This window comes from Ipomoea triloba, chromosome 13 (assembly GCF_003576645.1).
Source record: "Ipomoea triloba cultivar NCNSP0323 chromosome 13, ASM357664v1".
In the NCBI taxonomy this organism is placed as follows: domain Eukaryota; kingdom Viridiplantae; phylum Streptophyta; class Magnoliopsida; order Solanales; family Convolvulaceae; genus Ipomoea; species Ipomoea triloba.
In genome coordinates, this window is record NC_044928.1 from 17,393,227 (window position 1) to 17,420,236 (window position 27,010).

Genomic DNA, 27,010 nt, shown 5'->3' on the forward strand with positions numbered 1-27,010 from the left:
TCTCCACCTTGATCTGACCGAATCTTGAGTATCGAGACATCCTTCTCAACTTGAACTTGCTTCAAAAGATTTGATAGGGCAACTTTTGTCTCGCTTTTCTTGGTTAAGAATACGGTCCAGGTGAATCTTGTGTAGTCATCTACTACCACAAGAGTGTACTTCCTTCCTCTCATGCTGGGTGGATCCACTGGGCCAAATAAGTCCATATGAAGAAGACTTAGTGGTCTGGTAGACGATGTCTCGGCTTTGGTTTTGAAAGAGGATTTGATCTGTTTGCAACGTTGACATGCCTCACAAATCTTGTCCTTCCGAAACGTGACTTTGGGCAGTCCTTCCACAATATTCCTCTTAGTAAGCTTGTTGATGGTTTTGAAGTTTAGATGGCTAAGCTTACTGTGCCAATACCAGCATAAGTTCTCTTTGCTCCTTGCTAGCATACATAGGGATGGTTTGGCAGATCTCCAATTCACTATGTACATGTTTCCTTTCCTTGCTGCTTCCAGGACGACTTCGAGAGATTCCTCTCGTATGATCTGGCACTTGCTTTTGGTGAAGATAACTTTGTAGCCCTTGTCACAGAATTGACTCGTGCTAAGAAGATTGAACTTGAGCCCTTCAACGTAGGATACTTCCTTGATCACTAAATCATTCTTATGAATCTCACCAACAGCCTTCGTGTGTCTTTTCTTCTCGTTGTCTCCAAATGTCACCAAGGGACCTTCGATAGGGTGGATGTTCTCTAGCAATGTTAGATTTCCCGTCACATGTCTCCGAACATCCACTGTCAATGAACCATACGTCCCTGGTGTCCTGCATGCAAATCAAGCAGATTTAGGTACCCAAACTTTGGGTCCTGGTTGGTTAGTAAGTTTAGGCATCCATTTACACCTTGGGCCCATTACTCCAGGCCTAGGTGCAATGTAGCCGTTATACGATTGATAATCATAAGGAATGCTAGCAAAGACTCTGGGCCTCTTAAGTGCATAAATCAGCTTAGGTTGAGGCTTGACCTCGAACTTACGCACCATGTCCTTCATGGCCTGTTTGGTCACGTGGTACCGTTGAAACTGAGGTTTATTCCACGGTTCATATTCTTGTGACCAATCCTCATCAGATGGGTAGTGTCTGCCTTCCTCCATCCGTGAGTTCCTAACTCTATGGATCTCAAACCTTCCATATTTGCCTTGAGGCGCATTATATGGAATGTAGCTTCTTTTGTACTCGGAATGGCCTTGCGAGAGCTAGCTAGGTGATCTTTCGATACTGTTAACCCGACCATTCTTCGTAGCTTTCCTATACTTTCCATTACTGGTGTATAGGGACGGTTTGTGAATAGCTACCCTGGTCTTTCCTGTTGGTCCTTTATGACCTTTATTCGGTTTGGATTGAGATCCTCCATTACTTAAAGTTTCCAAACCGTTGGTCTGCTTATCTCTCGAGAGACAGTTCTGACGGAACCCTAGTCCAGTTCTATCATTCGTAGGTCTATGATCATTTACCATTTTCTCCACTGCTTTGGAGGAATTAGTAAACGATGCAATAACCTCTCTAAGATTAAGCTCTCTAGCCTCTCGAGCTTTGCACTCTTCCTTAAGTTGGATTATTTCAGCTTCTAAATTGCTTACTTTGGGATTTAGCTCTGAATTCTCTTTCGAGACATTCTTAAGCATTTCTCTTTCAGCAATTAGGTCCCTCCTGAATAATTCCATGGTCTCAAAGGGATCCTCATCGCTTCTAAAAGAAGAACATTGGGAAGTAGAGATAGAGCAGCGAGATGTAGAAGTGGAGGTTATGTGACACCCCCAACCTCACACCGGCTGAGATAGCTAAAGCTTAACACAACAGCTGCCAATCTCAGCCAACAAACGAAAACATAGCGGAAGCGATTTAAAACCTAAGGGGCATCATGCCACATCTAGGTATAACACAGCCTAGATGCACAGGCTAATCATAAAACGGACTAAGCTGTCATAGATATAAACCAAGATAAAATTCTCAAAACATAATCCACAATCATCGAAAGTACTCATAGCGGAAGCGATTTAAAACCTAAGGGGCGTCATGCCACATCTAGGTATAACACAGCCTAGATGCACAGGCTAATCATAAAACGGACTAAGCTGTCATAGATATAAACCAAGATAAAATTCTCAAAACATAATCCACAATCATCGAAAGTACTCAAACCACTAATCCAGAGTATACTAATAATATCTCAAGGCACACAGGCCAAAACCAAAGTCTAAACAAGGTAAACTAAGGCTAAACATCCTCATAAGGAAAGCTCTAGCGCGCTCTCGCATAACTACTCCATACCTGGAAAACACACAAAGAACCATTAGCAAAAGAATGCTAAGCAACCACCATTCACACCCGCAAGGAGATATAGATATACATAAGCTTGTAAATAGGTTTACACACCCATATAGAATATAAACACCAACGAACTGTTCAGTAGTTGAAAACGATACTCAACAATAATAAGCTGAACGAATCACAAACCAAGACTCAGTCAAACAAAGCCAATAGCCAATCAAAACATAATGCAATAACGAACCATAACCGAGATCCATAAGGTATCGACCGAATTAGCATAAAGAGCTCATAAAACGGACCAAGAAGGAACCCCAACTCCAACCTCCAAACCAAGTCAACCCAACCACCAAACCAAGTCAAACCACATAGTCAGAAGTCAGGAGTCAAGAGTCAATCCCGGAAAAACCGGTACACAGGGGTGACCAACCCAAAGTCAGTGGTCAAGAGCCAAACCCGGAAAAACCGGTACACAGGGGTGACCAACCCAAAGTCAGTGGTCAAGAGCCAAACCCGGAAAACCGGTACACAGGGGTGATGAGCCCAATCACAGGGACCGAAGTCCAATCACAGGGACCGAAGTCCAATCACAGGGACCGACAGTCCAATCACAGGGACCGAAGCCCAATCACAGGGGTAATCAACCCAATCACAGGGACCGAAGTCCAAAGTCAGAAGTCAATAGTAGCACAGTCAATAGTAGCACAGTCAATAGTAGCCAACAACCACCAACAACCTCAACCAAACCACCATCACAACCTCATACTCCAACATCACTCAAAGCAACCAAAACAAAGTGTTCATCTCAAATATGAACACAAACCAACTCCCAGATAATGAATCAAAGGATCAATAGATCAAGAATACCAAAAATGGAAACCAAAGACATGAATCAATACTCCAAGCTAAGGTATAAAATACCCAATAAATGACATGAATAAATACTCCAAAGACATAGTAAAATACCCAACAAAACAATCCAACAATAATCAGAAACAAAGGAGAATAACAGACAACAACAACAGAGAAACCGTTCACTGGAAATCAACTCCCAGTGAACTTGCGGAACACTCTCACGGATCACTGCCTTCCGCCAGTCTCCTCCGCGAGAAGGAGACGGCCTCCCTCGGCGGACCACCCTCCTCCGCCCAAGCCAACCGTCGCCACCTTGCGGATCGCCCTCGCGGGTTACATTGTGCCGTTCAGGTCTTCCGCAAGGCCAACCCAAATCCCTTCCAGAGACAGTTCAACCCAGATCAACAAATCCCACTTCCAGAATACAAAATCAGACCAAATACAGTCACATTTCATCCCATTTAGAGTCCAAAAATAGGGAAATCCATAACATCATTGATCATACAACACAAGACAAATGATCAAGATGAAAACCAACAAAATACATCCAAGAAATAGGCCAAATAACAAGAAATTTCAGGATTTCCAACACCAAGATCATTATATATAGAATAGGTGAATAAAATAGATTTGATGGACATAGTGGTTACCTCAAAGAGCTTTTCCTATTCCAACAAGCCTTTTGCTAGCTCACAAAGCCCCACCTTCACCTTGATCATCTTTTTCCCAAAGAACCCCAAAAGAACACTTATAAGATTATGTAAAAAGACTATCTAAAACACAAAATGCAAGATGGATTCTAGGATAGATGCACTTACCCACTCCCAACCAAGCTTAAAAGAGCAACCTTTACTTGAAATCTTGTAGGGAAAATGAAGATGAATTCTTAGGGAATTTGAGAGGAAAATGGCGTGTAGGAGTATAGGGTAGGAGGAAGAAAGAGTGAAAGTCTTAGGGTAATTTGATCTTCAAATTATATACCAAGAATACATACAATATTTAGGTTGTAAGACATTAAATGATGTGGGCTTAAGTAACTTATAAAATAATGGGTGTAGGAAATAAATATAATCAAGACTAGTAAGTTGGGCTTATTAAATTCACCCCTTACAAATTAAATACAAGAATTAGCCCATAAGAATGTCTTAGGATCAATATATATACATATATAATGTATGATCAAGAATGTGGGCTTGTAAGAATATTTAATAACAAACATTGTAAGGGTCCAAATTGAATAAAATCCCTTACAAGAATAAATTCAATTAATTGGGCTCTTGATTAGAATAATTAAGTTAGGCATCAAATATATATACAAGTGTATATATATATATATTAAATTGGAAGAATTAGCCCAATTGGAATTTAATTAAATTGCCCGAAGAATTAATTAGATTGCCCAAGGAATTAATTAACGATCGAAAGGCTTGAAAAGAATTTACGGGGTGTTACACTCTACCCCCCTTAAAAGGAGCTTCGTCCCCGAAGCTCGAAGCTAACGGGAACTTGAAACAGAACGATTCAAAGAGAACAAGGGATTCAACGAAAGATTGAAAAGAAAACGATTGCTCAACTAATCCTAAACTCAAGAACACACTAACATGCAACTAAACTCAAGAACTTACTAACTTCTAACATTCTAAACTTATAACTTACCCAACCCAAAACTAGCATGCAAGAACTAAACTGGCTACTTACTTAGGTAAAAAGGATTCCTAACAAAGATCTAACATATGCACGGAAGCTATCAACTGAACTGGGTGACCTCCTCATGCCGAACTGCTTGGAACTGATTTCTCATCACATCCCCCATATCCAAGGTCGCTCCTTTGGCCACGTGGTTGGATCACACCGCCTTCACGGACTTCATTGCTTGCCGGTGCACTTCTCTTGACTGGGCGTCCAAAATTCTTGTTGGCTTCTCTTCGTAAGATAGAGCATCTTCGAACGTTACGACTTCCAGGTGGATATCACGAAGCACATCATGTACATATATCTTCAGCAGCAAACGTGAAACGCATCACGCATCTAGTCTAACTTGGTCGGCATACGACTCCTATTGATCATGGGCAGCTTTCACTCTTTCGTGAACCAACTCAACTTTTCCGATGACACATGTAGACGCTACGATCTTAGGGTCACTTGATTTACCAAATCTTCCCAACTGAACGAGCTGCTACACTTCTTTGCTTTAACCTTTTGACAGCTTAGGCGAACTCCATTTTCTTGAAAGATCCAACTCAGAACCATTGCATAAGGATAATTCGTATTGGGGACAGAAGGTTAAAACTAGTACGGTAGTATATAGAGGAAAACATTTATAGAAGGCATGCTCATTAAGAAAAACGTTGATCCAACAAGGAAAAAGAATGAAAGGTTTAGGGTTCAAGATTCAAGGACAACGTAGGTTAAGATTAGAATCAAAGGTTACCAAGGTTACAACTTAGGAAATAAGGTTGTCACCTTGCACAAGATATTTTCAGGAAGCAAACAATAGTAACGTTTGAAAGAAAAAAGAGATTTTACAACCGAGGAAATATCTAGTTCTTTCATCAAGGAAGAGAAATGAAAAGAACTCGGATTTGAGAAAAGATAGGAACGAGATTGAAAACGCGGAAAGAGTTTTACAACGATAGGGTATCCAGCTTATTCAAGGAAAAGGAGGGAATCAGGTTCCAAGAAGAATTAGGAATGAGGTTTGAAAAGACATAAATGATTTTCAACGATAGGGTATGCACTTTCTCAAGGGAAAAGAGGAATTCGGTTCCAAGCGAAAATGAGAAGGAGATTTAGAATAGGTAGAAGGGGTGTTTCGACAAGAAGGCATTTAGAGTTTCAAGAAACAAAGAGAATTTAGTTTCCCACAAGAGATGTGAATAATGATTAGAACATATAGAAGGGATTTCTCAACAAAAGGATAATTGGGATTTCAAGGATGAAAGAGGAATTCAGATTTAAGAAGAATAAGGAGTTTCTCAACTCTAAGCGGTTTCCACAGCTTGACGATTTGACCATGATACTCTGACCGATTGACGGATCTTGACCTTGCTTCCTACGCAACGTGGGTCTACAGTTCGGATACGCTCTACTTCGTAAGGTACGACACGCACAACCTTTGCCACCCCAGGAGAAGTCGAAGGTGATGGATTACTAAAGACTGATTGGTGCAGAACGAGGGATTCCTGAGGAAGCTTCATGAAAAGGTAGGTTCAACTAGGGAGGTATCGCCTGATCTTGAAAGGAGATTCGCCTATGATTACTGGTGATCTTGAAAACCAGGTTTACTTTCTTGTACTTTGAAACATCGAGGTCCTAAAGCCGACGTAACGCGTGCATCTTCTTTAGCATTAAGAATTCTTGCTCTTTTGATCGTTCAGGATCTTTCGAGGAGTCCTTCATTTACTCGATTGGCAACCTTCGTTGTAAGGTGGTTCGGTCAAATCTTGGTGTTCTTCTTGCGATTCTTGCAGGTCAATAGCACGAACACATATCAACCTATTTTTCCACTCTTCATTGGTTCTTCTTGTTGGTCATCCAAAGTAGTGGAACGCAGCTCTCAACTTTAATCTTTGTGTTTAGCGCGATCAAGGCGCCTTTGCATACTTGCTCGGTAGATTAAGTTTTCTACGGAACTCCATTAGCACTACGGGCCAACTCCACTTTGGAAAATTCGGGGATTGAGCTAGCTTTTAGGTTCACTTCGGTTGGTCTTGATATGCGGTTGATTCGGTCGTTTACTATCTTGCTTAGTTTATTCCTTTATTTATTTCTTGCCACCGAGGTTCCTTCCTTAGAGTGCTTGCACGAGACTCCTTATGGCCGACCTGAAAGCTCCTACTTGGCGTGCTTTAACTCTTCCTTGACGCGTCGGCATTTGCTCGTGCCGTTCCTCATAGCCGAGAGTCTTCGAGTCTTCAGTCTTCGAGCTCCTATTGCTTTCTTCGTCTTCTTATCGCACTTCAGCTGCACGAACTTGTTCTTCAAGTCTTGAGGTGAACGAAGATCTTGCCGACGACGCTTCACACGCGAAGACGCCATTCCCGAAGAACGTAGATTGCTGTCGATGACTCCAAGCTGCGAGTGGATTAGTCTTCTTTGACGAGCCGCCCGATCTTCTGATTGCTTAGACGCATACGGTGCTATCCATCGTTCCGCATCAAATAACTACTTATTCCTAATCTAAGGCAGGCTCCTAGGCAAAACTAAAACGAAGCAACTTAACCAAAAGCGATTAAGACTTACCGAGTGAGCCGCAAGCTGCAGACAACAAGGTTAACAAAGCACAATAACATAAACAAACAAGGCGTGTCCTCACCGCGATTCCTAGAATTCACACATCCTAGGATTCTCAAACATCTTAATTCCTACTGATCAAGTCCTAGAGTCTCAAAAGTTCAACCCTAGGATCTCTACTCAGACCTCAACACAGGCTCTGATACCAACTGTGACACCCCAACCTCACACACAGGCTGAGATAGATAAACTTAACACAACAGCTGCCTATCTCAACCAACAAACAAACATAGCGGAAGCGATTTAAAACCTAAGGGGCGTCATGCCACATCTAGGTATAACACAGCCTAGATGCACAGGCTAATCATAAAACGGACTAAGCTGTCATAGATATAAACCAAGATAAAATTCTCAAAACATAATCCACAATCATCGAAAGTACTCAAACCACTAATCCAGAGTATACTAATAATATCTCAAGGCACACAGGCCAAAACCAAAGTCTAAACAAGGTAAACTAAGGCTAAACATCCTCATAAGGAAAGCTCTAGCGCGCTCTCGCATAACTACTCCATACCTGGAAAACACACAAAGAACCATTAGCAAAAGAATGCTAAGCAACCACCATTCACACCCGCAAGGAGATATAGATATACATAAGCTTGTAAATAGGTTTACACACCCATATAGAATATAAACACCAACGAACTGTTCAGTAGTTGAAAACGATACTCAACAATAATAAGCTGAACGAATCACAAACCAAGACTCAGTCAAACAAAGCCAATAGCCAACAACAAAGCATAATGCAATAACGAACCATAACCGAGATCCATAAGGTATCGACCGAATTAGCATAAAGAGCTCATAAAACGGACCAAGAAGGAACCCCAACTCCAACCTCCAAACCAAGTCAACCCAACCACCAAACCAAGTAGGGGTGACCAACCCAAAGTCAGTGGTCAAGAGCCAAACCCGAAAAAACCGGTACACAGGGGTGACCAACCCAAAGTCAGTGGTCAAGAGACAAACCCGGAAAACCGGTACACAGGGGTGATGAGCCCAATCACAGGGACCGAAGTCCAATCACAGGGACCGAAGTCCAAAGTCAGAAGTCAATAGTAGCACAGTCAATAGTAGCCAACAACCACCAACAACCTCAACCAAACCACCATCACAACCTCATACTCCAACATCACTCAAAGCAACCAAAACAAAGTGTTCATCGCAAATATGAACACAAACCAACTCCCAGATAATGAATCAAAGGATCAATAGATCAAGAATACCAAAAATGGAAACCAAAGACATGAATCAATACTCCAAGCTAAGGTATAAAATACCCAATAAATGACATGAATAAATCCTCCAAAGACATAGTAAAATCCCCAACAAAACAATCCAACAATAATCAGAAACAAAGGAGAATAACAGACAACAACAACAGAGAAACCGTTCACTGGAAATCAACTCCCAGTGAACTTGCGGAACACTCTCACGGATCACTGCCTTCTGCCAGTCTCCTCCGCGAGAAGGAGACGGCCTCCCTCGGCGGACCACCCTCCTCCGCCCAAGCCAACCGTCGCCACCTTGCGGATCGCCCTCGCGGGTTACATTGTGCCGTTCAGGTCTTCCGCCAGGCCAACCCAAATCCCTTCCAGAGACAGTTCAACCCAGATCAACCAATCCCACTTCCAGAATACAAAATCAGACCAAATACACTCACATTTCATCCCATTTAGAGTCCAAAAATAGGGAAATCCATAACATCATTGATCATACAACACAAGACAAATGATCAAGATGAAAACCAACAAAATACATCCAAGAAATAGGCCAAATAACAAGAAATTTCAGGATTTCCAACACCAAGATCATTATATATAGAATAGGTGAATAAAATAGATTTGATGGACATAGTGGTTACCTCAAAGAGCTTTTCCTATTCCAACAAGCCTTTTGCTAGCTCACAAAGCCCCACCTTCACCTTGATCATCTTTTTCCCAAAGAACCCCAAAAGAACACTTATAAGATTATGTAAAAAGACTATCTAAAACACAAAATGCAAGATGGATTCTAGGATAGATGCACTTACCCACTCCCAACCAAGCTTAAAAGAGCAACCTTTACTTGAAATCTTGTAGGGAAAATGAAGATGAATTCTTAGGGAATTTGAGAGGAAAATGGCGTGTAGGAGTATAGGGTAGGAGGAAGAAAGAGTGAAAGTCTTAGGGTAATTTGATCTTCAAATTATATACCAAGAATACATACAATATTTAGGTTGTAAGACATTAAATGATGTGGGCTTAAGTAACTTATAAAATAATGGGTGTAGGAAATAAATATAATCAAGACTAGTAAGTTGGGCTTATTAAATTCACCCCTTACAAATTAAATACAAGAATTAGCCCATAAGAATGTCTTAGGATCAATATATATACATATATAATGTATGATCAAGAATGTGGGCTTGTAAGAATATTTAATAACAAACATTGTAAGGGTCCAAATTGAATAAAATCCCTTACAAGAATAAATTCAATTAATTGGGCTCTTGATTAGAATAATTAAGTTAGGCATCAAATATATATACAAGTGTATATATATATATTAAATTGGAAGAATTAGCCCAATTGGAATTTAATTAAATTGCCCGAAGAATTAATTAGATTGCCCAAGGAATTAATTAACGATCGAAAGGCTTGAAAAGAATTTACGGGGTGTTACAGGTTACCTCATTGTTAATAGCCATTAAGCATTGATCCTCCTCTTCTGTAGTCTATAAACAGATGAGCCCCCTCTCATCCTCTGAGCTGCTGCTGCTCTCGCTGGAGCTTGATGTCTCGGACTCCTCGATTGCCTTCTCAAGTTCCTCAGCCACAAGCGCCTTCCTGCGCGAATGCGTCTTTGATGAACTTTTGAAGCCTCCTTATGTTGGCTTCTCTCTGGATTCCTCTTTCCTCCTGGAATCCTTGCCTTCTTGGCCTTGATATTTGCTTACCGGTGGGTAAGGACATTCGACCTTGAAATGCCCCGGTCTCCTGCAGTTATAGCATAGACCTTGGTTTTCTTCCTCCGTCATTCTGGATGGATATCTTTCATTTTTCCTTCTTGAGGAGGAAGGTGAACTTGTATTGCTCTCCGGTGTCTTCTTCATGAACTTCCTGAATTTTCTCATAAAAAGAGCAAATTGTTCGTCAGATAAGAGATTTGTGGGATTAGGATCTGACCTTGAGGAGGTGGATGGTTGATCAGCAACCAGTGCCACATTCCGTTTGTCCACCACATCCTCATCTTTCGGAAACATCTCAAATTCGAAGGCTTTGAGATCTCTAAATAGTTGGTCGATTGTGGTGTTCTTTAGATCTCTGTGATCGCGCATTGTGATCACCTTCATCTCCCACTCCTTGGTAAGGCCTCATAAGACCTTCAGGTTTAACTCCTTTTGTGGGATCTCCTTCTTGAGATCACTAATCTCGGTTGACAACTTCATGAACCGAGATTCCATGCTGTCGATGCTCTCTCCTGGCTTCATCTTGAAGTCCTCGAACTTCTTCATTGCCACAGTGAGCTTGTTCTCCTTTTCCTGTTCATCACCTTCACCAATCAACATCAAAGTATCCCATACCTCTTTTGCCGTGGTGCACTTTCTGACTCTTAGGAAGATGGTTTCGTCTATAGCTCTGAAGAGGATATCCTTGGCAATGTTGTCAAGGTTGTTTCTCTTCCTATCATCACTCGTCCATTCTTCCTTAGGTTTTGGTACATACTTTGGTGTGTCTTTGGTTTGCTCTGCAGAAGTGTTGACCATTAAGATCTTGACTGGTCCAGTTGATATAACCTCGGCCATCTCATCATGGAGGGCTGATAAGTACGCAAGCATGCGTGTCTTCCAGTCATCGAACCTGCTAAGATCAAAAAGGAGATGTCTCGACAACAAGCTGTCCATATTGAAAATTATCTCGTGCTTTGAAAACTTTTTAAAAGATTTTTCAAAGAAGGATCTGTAGGCAATATAAATAAAGGTTTATATCGATCAGAGAGCTGGCTCTAATACCAATTGTTGGTCCCAAGAGGATGGGGTACAAGTCTAGAGGGGGGGGGTGAATAGACTTGTATAAGATTTTTGCAAATCTTTTTCGACCTCTCGTGTGTATTGGACTTAGGATCTTTAGGTCCGATACCTCACAAGATGAAGACAAAGTTTTATGCGCAGCGGAAAAGTTACCCCCTTTTAATTTGCACGAGTTTGAGTTAGTTCGAGAGGTGTGGTTATATGCGGTGCAGTTCGAGAGATAGTTAGCGAGAGGTAAAAACAGAAAGTAAATGCGAGAGAGATTTTTAAGTGGTTTGGCCAACCCGCCTACGTCCACTCTTCGATTTTTAAGTGGTTTGGCCAACCCGCCTACGTCCACTCTTCTTCTAGAAACTGGTTTGGCCAACCCGCCTACGTCCACTCTTCTTCTAGAAACTCCCTAAAAGGATTGCACTAAAACTTCCCTTTTTAGTACAATATCGAGCGCTTGAGCTTTGATCACGAAGCCCGCCTCAAGCCTCAGGTTTTTCGCCCCGCTTCTTGTTACTCCACCTCTCGAGCACTTGAGCTTTTATCACCAAGCCCGCCTTAAGCCTCAGGATCTTCACAAGACAGCTCCCAGGTTAGTCCGCCTCTTCTTGCCTTCTCCAAAGCAAGGTTGTTCCGGTTGTCACAGGTTGAGTGTAACAATCTCCAATCTGACCAAAAGCTTTCGTTGGATAATCTTCCTTGTAGTGCAGCTTCGGTCACCTTCTAGATGTGTAGTAGTTTAAGCTTTGTAACTCTCTCGAAACACTAAGATGTGTTTTCTCGCTGTTATGAATATCAAGTATGATATTCTAGATTAAGCACTTGCACTTTTGAACGTTTGAACTAGACACCTCTTATGATAGCTTGAATTTTTCGAACTACTCTAAATTTGTGTCTTCACGTCCTTATATATGAGAGTTGAGGAATAATTCCGTTGGAGGGAAAATTATTCCGTTTGAAATCTGTCTCCCATGCCGATCATGAGTCTTGCATATATTTAGCATGTTTCATGGAGTGGTGGTCTTGTAACTTGAACCTTTTGTCTTGTAATGAATATCCCATAATCCACTATCTTGAGTCCATACTTCACTTACTTCTTTTGGTAAAAGTTACTCTTTTTATATTCCCATTGATCCTCATTTTAGGGAATAAGACCTACCTCTGATTGGTGCATCTTCTATCCGTTGGTTGTAGAGTTCTGACATGGCATCCACTTCCGGCTGTTCTATTTTCCCATAATACTCTGTCAGCACCTCCTTAATATTTTATCTCCATGATATTCTTTTCTCCAAACTTAGATTACTTTATCTATGCGTGTTAGCTGCCGTTCAGTTCATTGGAGAAGTGCTAGTCTATCGAGACCAAAAATTGATGTCTCAACTACTTGATGTCTCGATCTCATGTCTCGAACTGGATTGATGTTTCGAGAGATTCCATCTCTCGAACTCTGCTTATGTCNGCCAACCCGCCTACGTCCACTCTTCTTCTAGAAACTCCCTAAAAGGATTGCACTAAAACTTCCCTTTTTAGTACAATATCGAGCGCTTGAGCTTTGATCACGAAGCCCGCCTCAAGCCTCAGGTTTTTCGCCCCGCTTCTTGTTACTCCACCTCTCGAGCACTTGAGCTTTTATCACCAAGCCCGCCTTAAGCCTCAGGATCTTCACAAGACAGCTCCCAGGTTAGTCCGCCTCTTCTTGCCTTCTCCAAAGCAAGGTTGTTCCGGTTGTCACAGGTTGAGTGTAACAATCTCCAATCTGACCAAAAGCTTTCGTTGGATAATCTTCCTTGTAGTGCAGCTTCGGTCACCTTCTAGATGTGTAGTAGTTTAAGCTTTGTAACTCTCTCGAAACACTAAGATGTGTTTTCTCGCTGTTATGAATATCAAGTATGATATTCTAGATTAAGCACTTGCACTTTTGAACGTTTGAACTAGACACCTCTTATGATAGCTTGAATTTTTCGAACTACTCTAAATTTGTGTCTTCACGTCCTTATATATGAGAGTTGAGGAATAATTCCGTTGGAGGGAAAATTATTCCGTTTGAAATCTGTCTCCCATGCCGATCATGAGTCTTGCATATATTTAGCATGTTTCATGGAGTGGTGGTCTTGTAACTTGAACCTTTTGTCTTGTAATGAATATCCCATAATCCACTATCTTGAGTCCATACTTCACTTACTTCTTTTGGTAAAAGTTACTCTTTTTATATTCCCATTGATCCTCATTTTAGGGAATAAGACCTACCTCTGATTGGTGCATCTTCTATCCGTTGGTTGTAGAGTTCTGACATGGCATCCACTTCCGGCTGTTCTATTTTCCCATAATACTCTGTCAGCACCTCCTTAATATTTTATCTCCATGATATTCTTTTCTCCAAACTTAGATTACTTTATCTATGCGTGTTAGCTGCCGTTCAGTTCATTGGAGAAGTGCTAGTCTATCGAGACCAAAAATTGATGTCTCAACTACTTGATGTCTCGATCTCATGTCTCGAACTGGATTGATGTTTCGAGAGATTCCATCTCTCGAACTCTGCTTATGTCNATCTCTCGAACTCTGCTTATGTCTCAAGACTTAGTTGATGTCTCGCAGACCCTTATTCCTCCAGTGATGTCTCGTGCCTTCTTCTGATCTATCTATAAGCTTACAACACGAAACTTCTAAGATGTTCAAAGAAGTTCACCTTAAGCTTAAATAATTTCCGAGTTGAGCTCAATTACCCGGTTGTATTTTCGCTCTTAGTTTACTTGTCGAATTTACATATATTTCCTATCTATCGAGACTTACGGGATTGAACATTACATTTGGTATCATCAAAACCTATTACAGTATGTTCCTAACAGACCTTAGTCAAGGATCTCTCAAAGTGGGAGTGTGCATTCTTTAATTTTAGAAAGATAAAACTAGCGAGGCCCGGAATTGAACTAACCTTGGTAGGGCATGGGCAAAAGGTGAGCCTAATGGTAAGCTTAATGAGAAAACAAAACCCTTGATCATAAATAGAAAAAGGCATGAGGGGTTGACACAAGGAGAAGTCGAAAAGGCAAAAGGCCAATCACCAAAGAGTTTAAAATTGAGGGAAGCCAATTCGTTGGGTTGTGTCTAAACCATAGTCTTCGGTAAACAAAAAGCTTTATCTGGAGTCGGTTGTTCACATAAAAAGATCCCAAGAATTGAGAAAATAGAGCTGAGGTGAGCCGCATCGCTAGGATTCGAGTAACCCATTGCACTGACCTTCGAAAAAGCATGGAGCTCCATGTGAAGTCGGGTGGCTCGATGACGTTATCCTAGGAAGTGAGAAGAAAGAGGGACCGCGCTAAGCCAAAAGCGGTGAGTGGTCCATGGCCCTACCCTCATTTACAATTACGTTGGGCTTTGGCGTATAAGGATGGAAAGTTGATTAGCTAGTGCACATCTTTCCCACTAGTGGGATCGGCTAGAGGCCTTATTTAAATAGAAGGTGAACCAAAACTTTGGAAATGCATGCTTGCGTATGGTGTGAGAAGTGTGATCCCTTGTTTTATTTGTTTTATCTACGAAAGGTTTTTATTTCCCGAAAATATTTCTTGAGTTGCTGACATCTGACCAAAATCCTTTGTAGATAACACAAATGATTTCCCCCGTTTCAACAGTCTCAGACACCCATTATTTTGACTTGCCAAAAGCTTTGTTTTGCATGAGAAATTATCTCGGAGACTTATGTGCTTAGAGAGTCAAATGTCTTGCTTGAGGATAAGCAAGAAACAAAGTGTGGAAAATTTGATAAGACTCCGAGATACCCTTATTTCAGGCACATTTTAGGGTGTTTTATCGCGTCTATAGCATCCTTATTTGGTAAATTATGTGCGTAAATGCTTGAAAATCACTAACTGATGCACAAAAGCTACTTTTAGCTTAAAAGAAGTAAAACAGGAGCCCCGGGAGCAAATAGGACAAAAAGTTGAGCTTAAAGAGCAAACTAGGCAAGAGCGGAGCCCCGGTGGACTAAACAGGAAGGCCACACGCGTGTGAGCAGGCGTGAAAACTTTCCAGAAGCTTCCCACGCACGCTCACACGCGTGTGAGAGGCATGGAGACGGTGATGCGCGAATTTCAGCTAGGGTTGTCATGTCGGAGACTATTTAAACCCCTTTGATGAATTTTCAGAGAGGATCCCAAAAATTTAGTTTTCCTTTTCTTAGTTTTTCCTTTGGAGAACTTTCTCAATTTTTCTTAGTTTTTTAGATTAGATCAATCTCCATTGTAGAAGACAACAAGCTTGGATTGAAGATCTTCTTCTCTCTAGGTGATCTCTATTTCATTTCTATAATTTTAGCTATCTTGCTCTTGGATTAAATTAGCTTTTGCTTGCATTTCATATTATNAGACTTAGTTGATGTCTCGCAGACCCTTATTCCTCCAGTGATGTCTCGTGCCTTCTTCTGATCTATCTATAAGCTTACAACACGAAACTTCTAAGATGTTCAAAGAAGTTCACCTTAAGCTTAAATAATTTCCGAGTTGAGCTCAATTACCCGGTTGTATTTTCGCTCTTAGTTTACTTGTCGAATTTACATATATTTCCTATCTATCGAGACTTACGGGATTGAACATTACATTTGGTATCATCAAAACCTATTACAGTATGTTCCTAACAGACCTTAGTCAAGGATCTCTCAAAGTGGGAGTGTGCATTCTTTAATTTTAGAAAGATAAAACTAGCGAGGCCCGGAATTGAACTAACCTTGGTAGGGCATGGGCAAAAGGTGAGCCTAATGGTAAGCTTAATGAGAAAACAAAACCCTTGATCATAAATAGAAAAAGGCATGAGGGGTTGACACAAGGAGAAGTCGAAAAGGCAAAAGGCCAATCACCAAAGAGTTTAAAATTGAGGGAAGCCAATTCGTTGGGTTGTGTCTAAACCATAGTCTTCGGTAAACAAAAAGCTTTATCTGGAGTCGGTTGTTCACATAAAAAGATCCCAAGAATTGAGAAAATAGAGCTGAGGTGAGCCGCATCGCTAGGATTCGAGTAACCCATTGCACTGACCTTCGAAAAAGCATGGAGCTCCATGTGAAGTCGGGTGGCTCGATGACGTTATCCTAGGAAGTGAGAAGAAAGAGGGACCGCGCTAAGCCAAAAGCGGTGAGTGGTCCATGGCCCTACCCTCATTTACAATTACGTTGGGCTTTGGCGTATAAGGATGGAAAGTTGATTAGCTAGTGCACATCTTTCCCACTAGTGGGATCGGCTAGAGGCCTTATTTAAATAGAAGGTGAACCAAAACTTTGGAAATGCATGCTTGCGTATGGTGTGAGAAGTGTGATCCCTTGTTTTATTTGTTTTATCTACGAAAGGTTTTTATTTCCCGAAAATATTTCTTGAGTTGCTGACATCTGACCAAAATCCTTTGTAGATAACACAAATGATTTCCCCCGTTTCAACAGTCTCAGACACCCATTATTTTGACTTGCCAAAAGCTTTGTTTTGCATGAGAAATTATCTCGGAGACTTATGTGCTTAGAGAGTCAAATGTCTTGCTTGAGGATAAGCAAGAAACAAAGTGTGGAAAATTTGATAAGACTCCGAGATACCCTTATTTCAGGCACATTTTAGGGTGTTTTATCGCGTCTATAGCATCCTTATTTGGTAAATTATGTGCGTAAATGCTTGAAAATCACTAACTGATGCACAAAAGCTACTTTTAGCTTAAAAGAAGTAAAACAGGAGCCCCGGGAGCAAATAGGACAAAAAGTTGAGCTTAAAGAGCAAACTAGGCAAGAGCGGAGCCCCGGTGGACTAAACAGGAAGGCCACACGCGTGTGAGCAGGCGTGAAAACTTTCCAGAAGCTTCCCACGCACGCTCACACGCGTGTGAGAGGCATGGAGACGGTGATGCGCGAATTTCAGCTAGGGTTGTCATGTCGGAGACTATTTAAACCCCTTTGATGAATTTTCAGAGAGGATCCCAAAAATTTAGTTTTCCTTTTCTTAGTTTTTCCTTTGGAGAACTTTCTCAATTTTTCTTAGTTTTTTAGATTAGATCAATCTCCATTGTAGAAGACAACAAGCTTGGATTGAAGATCTTCTTCTCTCTAGGTGATCTCTATTTCATTTCTATAATTTTAGCTATCTTGCTCTTGGATTAAATTAGCTTTTGCTTGCATTTCATATTATTTCATTTCTGTGCGGAGTGTTTTGAAGAATTCCCACAGGAATGAAGGCTGAAATCAACCGAAAATGAAGAAACCACGCCCACGAGCCTCACACGCGTGTGAGCTGGCGTGGAAATATTCCAGTAACCGTCCACGCCAGTCCACACGCGTGTGGCAGACGTGGGGCGGCACCAGAAAACCTGCGCGATGTTTTAGTATTTAAGGGACATTTCAGCTACGTTTAGAGAGTCTTTCGTCACATTTTTCTATTCTACATTTTAGGTTAGGTTTAGATAGGATTAGGAGAGGAGGAGGAGCTCCGCGGAGAAGAGAACTAGATCTCCATAGCTTTGAAGATCATTTGGGTAACTTCTTTCATTAAAGACTTGTTTTCTCTTTGGATTACTCTTGCCTTTCCTTTTTCCTTAAAGTTGTTTGCTTTTTATATTGATCTTATAGATATGCTTTTCTATTTTGATGCTTTTACGTTGTTAAAGCCTATGAGAGGCTAATCCCTAGGATAGGGGCTAGATTGAATGGATGATTGGTGTTCATGATCTAATTTGATTAATGAGTTTGATTTCTTTGGGGAATGTTGAATCTGTATGTATGTTTTGTATGATCTTGTTGGATCGAGGGCCCCGATCTCTCCAAGAGTATAGGATCATCTTTTTGGCGAGATATCGCAAAGAGATGTAGCCCACTACCCACATCTCCCGCTCTCAATCTGAGAAGATGAGATCCGGAGGGAACTTGTAGACAAAGTGTTTGATAAAATTCCCCAACCGACTGAGAATTGGGAGCGGGAGTGTGACGCCACTCAGGACAATGTTCCAAGCTCCTTCAACTGTAACTCAGAAGAAATCAACACTCTACCTTGTGCTTTGAACCAATCTCCATGACATCTCAGCCTCATCCGCCTTTATTTCCCTTTGTTTACCTCTTTATTTCATAAACCTTTGCCCTCTTAACATTTCCTTTTTACCAATATCCACATGCTCTATCTTAACGTTATTCAAACAAACTAAGGTAGCAAAGCCGTATATTCTCCAATTTGCCATCCGCGAGAGATACGACACTCGGGGAGTTTATGACTCTTCGTTTTAACACCCTTCATACCGCACATTCACCTTCACATTCAATTCTTACTACACTCACAACATCAAAATGGCGCCGTTACCGGGGATGGCAAACGGTGAATTTAAAGTTTTACTATCTTGAATCATTTGGATAACTTGTTTACTTTCTTTTCTTTTGACTTGTTTTATTACCAATTACACTTCCGCACCCAACCACACACTATTTGAGCTAATCTGTAAAAGGAGCTACCTCTTGTGCTCCGAATCTTTGCCTGAAAATTTGATTTCAGGAATTCTTCGATAGAATCATGGATCCACCTCCGCCTAATGATCAAGCTTACCATAGTCATATACCATACGGAAGAAATCCCTACTATCCTTCACCACCCCAACCTTCATATCCACCACCTCAATACTATCATAACTACCATTTTCCTTACCCACCTTCTTTTCCATACTCACTACCTCCTCCACCAATTTATTATCATGAACAAGCATACGTAACACAACATTTTAAACCCCAGAGATATCCTACTCATGAGATACCTTCTTATTACCCTCCAACGCATTTCGACGAGCCAAAACATCAAAATTCTGAAATTTTTGCGAGCTGTGATCCTGCCACGAGATCCACACGCGTGTGTGCCGGCGTGGGAGCTTACTGGAACAATTCCACGCCGAGTCACACGCGTGGTGAGGACGTGGACGGAGCCTATGCACATGCCTATTCTTCTACTTCCCTAGAGCAGCCTCTTTTGCCTGAAAACAACTAAACCACCCTCGAACAACGTTTAAATGATTTCATCCAAGAAACGAGGGAGGAGAATGCCAGACTTAAGGAAACCATTACTAAAGAGATGCTCGGAGAAATCCAAGAACAACGCCACGAGACACTTTCACAACTTCAAACGGTTGAAAGCACACTCACAAAAATTATGGAAATGATCCAATCTCAGGGAGAAACAGATGTAAATGCCGTAACATTGAGAAGCGGAAGAGCACTTCCAGACATTGTTCCATCTCCTCTGCAATCCGTTCCAACAGAAGAGTTAAGAGAGGACAATGAAGAAACCACCAATTCAACGCAAGCCGAACGAGCACTTGAAGAAGAACTCAGGAAAGAAGAAATACAACCACAACCTTCTCGGAAAGGAAAAGAAATCACGCAAGAACCACCGCCGGTGCTGAAAGCAAAACTTCCGTTCCCTCAGAGATTCCGCACCGATATCGACAACGCCAAATACGGCAAATTCCTACAAATGCTACGCCAATTACACGTTGATATGCCATTCATCGATGCACTAGGAGAAATGCCAAGGTATGCCAAATTCCTTAAAGATCTTCTATCTAATAAAAAGAGATTAGCTGAAACTGCTACTGTTGTGCTAGGAGAGGAATGTTCTGCTATATTACATAAGGATGTGCCTAGAAAATTAAAAGATCCTGGAAGCTTCACTATACCATGTAATATAGGAGGAACGACTTTTAATAGAGCCTTGGCAGACCTAGGTGCTAGCATCAATCTAATGCCCTTTGCATTATATCGACAATTGAATCTAGGAACCCTTAAGCCCACACGCATGAGTATTCAATTAGCTGACCGATCTACCAAGTACCCCAGGCGTATAGTGGAAGATGTTTTAGTCCGAGTTGATAAATTTATTTTTCCAGTGGACTTTGTGATCTTAGATATGGACCCAGATGTGGAGATTCCTCTCATCTTGGGCAGACCTTTCTTGGCGACTGCTAGAGCGTTAATAGATGTGGGAGACGAGTCTGCTAGCTTCGACGTGACTAAAATGATGAAATATCCTTTAGATGGTGATGAATGCTTTTTCGTTGATTATGTGCATGATGAAATTGATTACCTGTGCGAAGTACCTAAAGCTAAGAGGCATGATTTTAATTGGGAATGTCCCATAGGTGCTAAGAGTTATAATGAAAGTACTTTTGAGCATGAACTTAATTCTTTACATATTGCTTTACACCGAGAGGTTGATCGTTTTAATTTGCTTAATAATGATTGTGATTCTGAATTTGTTGAGAATATAAACTCTGTTGGTGAAGTCTCGGAGGGAATGGCTGGAAATGACGGGGATGAGTTTGATGAATTTAAGGAGGAATATGATGATGAAAATGAGAACTGGAAAGAAGACGATGAGATAATGCATGAAGGAGAATTAAAACCTCTACATGCTCATCTTGAGTACGCTTATTTAGGAACAGGGAAAGAATTACTAGTTGTTATTGCAACAGATCTTTCAGAAAGACAAAAAGAACAACTGATAACAATACTGAAAAGAAACAAAGAAGCTATAGGTTGGAAGATGACTGACTTGAAGGAGATTAATCTGGCCATTTGCACACATAAAATTCTATTGGAAGAAGGATCCAAACCTGTGGCGCAACCGCAGCGTCGACTTAACCCAAACACATTTAAAGTCGTGAAAAACGAGGTGATCAAACTTATGGATGTCGGCATGATCTACCCTATTTCGGACAAGACATGGATCAGTCCGACTCACGTAGCACCAAAGAAGGGAGGAATCACAGTCACTGAGAATGATAACAAGGAGCTGATTCCTACGAGAAAGATAACTGGATGGAGAGTCTGTATTGACTATAGAAAGCTCAACGAAACCACCCGTAAAGACCACTTTCCATTGCCCTTTATAGATCAGATGATTGAAAGAGTGATCGGGTACGGCTACTACTGTTTCTTGGACGGAATGAGCGGATACTTTCAAATTCCAGTAGCCTTGGAGGATCAAGAGAAAACAACGTTCACTTGTCCGTTTGGTACATTTGCTTACAGGAGAATTCCGTTTGGTCTCTGTAATGCCCCTGCCACCTTCATGCGTTGCATGTTGGCTATTTTCGAAGATTTCATTGGTGATTTCATGGAAGTTTTCATGGACGATTTCACAATTTTTGGAGAAACTTTTGAAGAATGCCTTGGAAATTTGGAAAAGTTTTGGAACGATGCCAGCAAATGAATTTAGCATTATCATGGGAGAAATGCTACTACATGGTCACAGAAGGAATTGTGCTTGGACATAAAATTTCAAAAAAAGGAATTGAGGTTGACAGAGCTAAAACAGCAATTATTGAAACCTTACCACCACCGCACAATGTGACATCCCTGAGAAGTTTCTTGGGACATGTGGGATTTTATAGAAGATTTATTAAAGACTTCTCAAAAATTGCAAGACCATTGACCAGACTATTGGAAAAAGACGCAGTGTTTGAATTAAATGAGGACGCGCTGAAAGCATCTCAGAATTTAAAGGATGCCATGGTACATACTCCAATCCTCGTAGGACCAAAATGGGACCAACTTTTTGAGCTGATGTGTGATGCAAGTAATTTTGCAGTTGGAGTTGTGCTAGGACAGAAAAATGATAAGAAATTTCAGCCTATCGCCTATGCTAGTCGAATGTTGACTAAGCCACAACAAGCCTACACCACGACCGAGAAAGAACTGTTTGCAATCGTGTTCGCATTAGATAAGTTTAGATCATATCTTTTAATGTCAAAGGTCATCAATCATACTGATCATGTAGCTATCAGGTTTCTTATGTTTAAACCGGAAGCAAAGCCAAGATTGATCAGATGGATTTTGCTATTGCAAGAATTTGACGTGATTATCGTGGACCGTAAAGGAGTTGAAAATAGTGCAGCAGATCATTTATCAAGGTTAGAGTATGAGAAAGGACAGGATATGACTAGGGATGTGAATGAATATTTTCTAGAGGAAAAACTAATGGGTCTCTATCTCACACCTTGGTATGCGGATCTAGCTAACTATCTTGTAGGGGGAGAGTTACCGGAATTTTTGAATACACATGCCCGAAGAAAGTTAATAGGAGAATCTCGATATTACTTCTGGAAAGAGCCATATCTCTTCAAAGTGTGCGCGGATCAAATAATTCGACGTTGTGTAACAGAGGCTGAAGGACATGAAATCCTTGGAGAATGCCATCGAATGGGCCATCACTCAGCTAACCGAACTGCTAAGAGAGCACTTGAAGCAGGATTCTACTGGCCCTCAATATTTCGGGATGCTCAAATCTGTGTCAGAAACTGTGATAGATGTTAGCGAACTGGGAATATCACTGGAAAAGACGAAATGCCGCAAAACTACATCCTGGCGTGCGAAATTTTTGATATATGGGGACTAGACTTTGCAGGACCATTTCCGGACTCCAAAGGCTTCAAATATATTCTTATTGCAGTGGATTATGTCTCCAAATGGGTTGAAGTAGAAGCACTTCGGAACAATGACGCAAGAAGTGTAACAAGATTTCTAAAAAGATTATTCACAAGATTTGGAGTACCGCGGATTGTGATTAGCGATAGGGGGACACACTTCCGGAACATACCCATACGAAGATTACTTCAAAAGCAAGGTATACAACACCGGGGAGGAGTCCCGTATCATCCTCAGACTACAGGGCAAGTCGAGAATGCAAATAGAGATATTAAAGCCATATTGGAAAAGACAGTAGCTCGGCATAAAAAGGATTGGGTTGACAAGCTTAACGATGCATTATGGGTCTTCCGGACTGCTTATAAGACGCCGATAGGTACTACTCCATACAGATTGGTATATGGCAAAGCATGTCACCTTCCAGTTGAAATCGAGCATAAGGCGTATTGGGCCATTAAAAAACTAAATGAAGATCTACTTATAGCAGGGCAGGAGCGAATGTTTCAACTGAATGAATTGGAAGAATGGCGTTTGTTGGCCTATGAGACTTCCAGATCTTACAAAGAACGATCCAAGTTTTACCACGACATGCATATCAGGAAAAACAAAGAATTTATTGAGGGAGATAAAGTGTTGTTATTCAATTCCAGACTGCGATTGTTTCCTGGGAAACTTAAATCAAGATGGACTGGGCCTTATATTGTTACAAAGGTATTTCCTTATGGAACCTTGGAGATCACGCATCCAGAAAAAGGATCTTTCAAAGTAAACGGCCACCAAGTCAAGAAATACTATGGAACAGAAAATACGTAGGGGACAGTCCAGTGTTGCAGGCTAATACCCTGGGAAGATGAGTAGCACAATCTTCATGACATTTTCGTCGGGCTAAAGACGTTAAACGTAGCGCTGACCGGGAGGAAACCCGTTATTTACCATGCTTTATTACTATCTTTACTTTATTCTGTCAAATAAAATCTGAGTTGAAATTCCCTATTTTTGTAGACTCCATACTTCCATGCAGATCTCGTTGCAAGAACATGAGAATCATCCATCCAAGAATTTTGAAGCAATATGGCATGGGATGCTTACTAGGTCATCTACCTCTTATCCCTTGTTTATCTATTATTTGAACCTCATGTTTTCCTTTTAAAGTGTGGAAAAATGCATGTTTTGTTGTTTCTCTATTTTATTACATTCTAAGTCAACATCGAGGACGATGTTTGGTCTAAAGTGTGGAAAGAGCTGTAGCTGTGCTTGAAATGAAAATCTTAATTAAGAGCTCTATCTCATTTGTTTGAAAAATAATAAAGCCACAAGCATGTGTTGTTATTCATTCTATCTTTGGAGAATGCTAAATCTGTGCCAAAAAGTTTACTCTTTGAATAACCTTGGAAGTACCCCTACCTTGACCTTTAAAAATTTTGAAAAGTTGTATGCTTGTGTGATATTCACCTCATATTTTGTAAAGACCTTAGTTAAGGATCTCTCGAAGTGGGAGTGTGCAACCCCTAATTTCAGAAAGATAAGTTAAGCGAAGCCCGGAATTGAATAATCATAGAATAGAACATGGGGTAAAAGGAGAGTTTTCTGTGAGCATTGAGTGAAATATCCCTGTTTTCCCTAAGTAAAAGGCATGAGGGGTTGTTGTTCGGAGAAATAAGTAGAAAAGGCAAAAAGGCCAATCCCCGAGATAAGATACGAGGAAAGCCATCTCGCTAGGTGGTGAACAACCATAGTCTCCTAAATACACAAATGTTATATCTGGAGTCGGTTGTTCACAATAAAATGGCCCTAGGAGATGAGAAAATTGAAATGAGGGAAGCCGCTTCGCTAGGATTCAAGCACCCATTGCACTGCCTTTAAAAAATCATGGAGCTCCATGTGAAGTCGGGTTGCTTGACGATGTTACCCTAGGAAGTGAGAAAAATGAGTAACCGCCCAAGCCACTAGCGGAGAGAGGCCCATGGATCTCTTTTCACTTACTTTTACGTTGGGCTTTGGCGATAAGTGAGGTCGATTAATTAGGTTTTGTACATCGTTCCAACTAGGGGGATCAGCTAAAGGCCTTTGCACAATGAGAGGTGAATGGAATTTTGGACTGCATGCTTGATATTGTGAAAACTAATTAACTGTCCAACTTGTGACCGACAGGGGTTTCGCTTTGTTTGAATATTCATAGCAGTGTATGGCACATTNAAAGTGTGGAAACTTTGATAGACGCCAACAGTACCTATTTATCTATAACTCAGTAAGTTGACTTCTTGCTAAAAACAAGTCTTAGAGAGTGCAATTACGTGTTTACATGGTATTTTACTAACAAATTGCAAATAAGTTTTGTGCGGAGTGTTTTGAAGAATTCCCACAGGAATGAAGGATGAAATCAACCGAAAAGGAGCATAAATCATTGAAAGGAAGAATCAATCCACGTGGGAGCACACGAAGACCAAATCAGAAACAACAAAAGGAAACGAAAATGAAGAAACCACGCCCACGAGCCTCACACACGTGTGAGCTGGCGTGGAAATATTCCAGTAACCGTCCACGCCAGTCCACACGCGTGTGGCAGACGTGGGGCGGCACCAGAAAACCTGCGTGATGTTTTAGTATTTAAGGGACATTTCAGCTAGGTTTAGAGAGTCTTTTGTCACATTTTTCTATTCTACATTTTAGGTTAGGTTTAGTAGGATTAGGAGAGGAGGAGGAGCTCCTTGGAGAAGAGAACTAGATCTCCATAGCTTTGAAGATCTTTTGGGTAACTTCTTTCATTAAAGACTTGTTTTTGAAGATCTTTTGGGTAACTTCTTTCATTAAAGACTTGTTTTTGAAGATCTTTTGGGTAACTTCTTTCATTAAAGACTTGTTTTCTCTTTTCTTTTGGGTAACTTCTTTCATTAAAGACTTGTTTTCTCTTTGGTTTTGGGTAACTTCTTTCATTAAAGACTTGTTTTCTCTTTGGATTAGTCTTGCCTTTCCTTTTTCCTTAAAGTTGTTTGCTTTTTATATTAATCTTATAGATATGCTTTTCTATTTTGATGCTTTTACGTTGTTAAAGCCTATGAGAGGCTAATCCCTAGGATAGGGGCTAGATTGAATGGATGATTGGTGTTCCTGATCTAATTTGATTAATGAGTTTGATTTCTTTGGGGAATGTTGAATCTGTGTGTATGTTTTGTATGATCTTGTTGGATCGAGGGCCCCGATCTCTCCAAGAGTATAGGATCATCTTTTTGGCGAGATATCGCAAAGNATCCCTAGGATAGGGGCTAGATTGAATGGATGATTGGTGTTCCTGATCTAATTTGATTAATGAGTTTGATTTCTTTGGGGAATGTTGAATCTGTGTGTATGTTTTGTATGATCTTGTTGGATCGAGGGCCCCGATCTCTCCAAGAGTATAGGATCATCTTTTTGGCGAGATATCGCAAAGAGATGTAGCCCACTACCCACATCTCCCGCTCTCAATCTGGAAGATGAGATACGGAGGGAACTTGTAGACAAAGTGTTTGATAAAATTCCCCAACCGACTGAGGATTGGGAGGTTGAGTGTGACGCAACTCAGGACAATGTTCCAAGCTCCTTCAACCGTAACTCAAAAGAAATCAACACTCTACCTTGTGCTTTGAACTAATCTCCATGACATCTTAGCCTCATCCGCCTTTATTTCCCTTTGTTTACCTCTTTATTTCATAAACCTTTGCCCTCTTAACATTTCCTTTTTACCAATATCCACACGCTCCATCTTAACGTTATTCAAACAAACTAAGGTAGCAAAGTCGTATATTCTCCAATTTGCCATCCGCGAGAGATACGACACTCGGGGAGTTTATGACTCTTCGTTTTAACACCCTTCATACCGCACATTCACCTTCACATTCAATTCCTACTACACTCACAACATCTGATGTACAGACAAGAAGGCGTGAGCGAGGAGATAATTCGATTAAAATTATTCCCATTTTTGTTGGTCCCAAGGGGATGGGGTACAAGTCTAGAGGGGGGGGTGAATAGACTTGTATAAGATTTTGCAAATCTTTTCGACCTCTCGTGTGTATTGAACTTATGATGTTTAGGTTCGATACCTCACGAGGTGAAGACAAAGTTTTATGCGCAGCGGAAAT

General features: G+C 40.9%; 1 pseudogene; it reads left to right on the forward strand.

Moving 5' to 3' along the window:
* The first annotated feature begins 19,617 nt into the window (after positions 1–19,617).
* The window catches only part of LOC116001289, a 75,897-nt pseudogene continuing 68,504 nt past the window's right edge, over positions 19,618–27,010 (forward strand).